Source organism: Nicotiana attenuata, unplaced genomic scaffold (assembly GCF_001879085.1).
Source record: "Nicotiana attenuata strain UT unplaced genomic scaffold, NIATTr2, whole genome shotgun sequence".
NCBI classification, from domain to species: domain Eukaryota; kingdom Viridiplantae; phylum Streptophyta; class Magnoliopsida; order Solanales; family Solanaceae; genus Nicotiana; species Nicotiana attenuata.
The window spans coordinates 91701-93250 of record NW_017671858.1 but is presented as its reverse complement, the minus strand read 5'-3'; the positions used below and the strand labels follow the sequence as shown (position 1 = coordinate 93250).

The following is a 1550-nucleotide window of genomic DNA, read 5'->3' as shown; positions in this document are numbered from 1 at the left end:
AGGCGAGGAGTTTTTGTTAATTAGAGCGCACAGGTTGATATTTCTCGATGAGCCTCGCACTTGTTCGCGTGGGCAGAGATTTTATTTATTGTTATGATCTTTTCATTGAACTCTTAGAGTCGCTCCATAGTCATTATTTTAGTGTCGTGAGTATTCTTTTGTTATTATAGTCTTATGTTGAGTATTCTCATTTATCAAAGTTGGAGATAAATTAGTATTCTAGTGGTTAGTTGGTGGTTTAGTTATGGTGGAGACTTGTATTGGTTAATTGACAAGTTGTCAATTGTTTGGTATAATATTAGGATGTTTGGTTGTTGATTTGAGACAGGAAAAATTTTGGGATGGTCCAAAAATAGGGGAAACTCTGTCCGATTTTCTGTAAAATTACCGATGAGGCTTACTTGGGAGCACTTATTCCTAAGCGCCGGTCACAATCCTAAATTGGGTCGTGACACTTTATTTGTCTACTTTTCTAATAATCTCTTTGATTGCAGAAAAATACTCAGCAAAAGGAAGACGTAGATCATTTTATTGTCAAAACTCCAATGGGCCGGCCTGGAAAGCCCGAAGAGATATCTGCACTAATAGCTTTCCTTTGCTTTCCTGCTGCTTCTTACATTACGGGCCAGATTATATGGGCTGATGGTGGATTCACTGCTAATGGTGGGTTTTAATTGGACATTGTAATCTTTTGAACAATAATTTCAATGGGTATTTCAAATATTACCAAGATGAGAGACAGGTCCTAATTATTAATAATATGGCTTTTTGGGACTTCGTAATATTATAAAAAGAATATATTATATAACCGCTCTTAAAATAATAGCCGAAGAGTATATACATATTTTTGTATAAACACACACACACACCCCCTTATTGGCCGCGGGCTAAAAGTGATCTTTGCCCCAATATTATTAGATTTTTGTGCTTTGATTTTATTGAGCTTGAAGAATTTTATGGCGATGGGTGAGCTCTTGTGCCTATATATATGATTTTGGGTCAGCCTGCTCCAATCTTTTTGCGTGAAAATTACACCAGGTAGCCATTTTAAGCATGTCCTTTAATATATTTTCACAGTTTACGAGGTATTTAAAGATTAGCTAATTCGCTCAAACTTTCAGGACATGACGCCCTGAAGTTTAAACCACAAAATTCAAACTTTAGGACATGGTGTCCTAAAGTTCGAAAATTGTGTCCAGAAAGTTCGGCTCTGATGTCCTGAATTTTAAATTAGCACCTCAAAAATTCAGGATACTAGATCCTTATTTTCAAATTCAAGATACTTAGTCTTGAAGTTTAGGTAAAATGAATAATCTTTAAATACATTGTAAATTATGAATATATTCTAAAGAGCGGGTTTAAAAGTGGCTACTGATGCACTTCTCCCTCTTTTTGCTATCATCGCCCCAATAAAAGTTGGAGTATAAGGCTACATATATTCTTCAAAGACGATCTCAGCAATTTCATATACTCTCGAAATATGCACAAAGAGATCAAATATACGTTCTCCGAAATTCCATAAACTCTTGAAATATTCATTAAGAGATCAA

At 35.2% G+C, this 1550-nt stretch overlaps 1 long non-coding RNA gene across 1 annotated transcript in view; it reads left to right on the top strand.

The window, feature by feature from the left end:
* LOC109210574 overlaps positions 1 to 842 on the top strand; it is a 2545-nt gene extending 1703 nt beyond the window's left edge. Inside the window, exon 2 of the long non-coding RNA XR_002065577.1 lies at positions 495 to 842. This is a non-coding gene — a long non-coding RNA (uncharacterized LOC109210574). The remainder of the gene's footprint in view (positions 1 to 494) is intronic.
* Positions 843 to 1550: the final 708 nt, after the last annotated feature.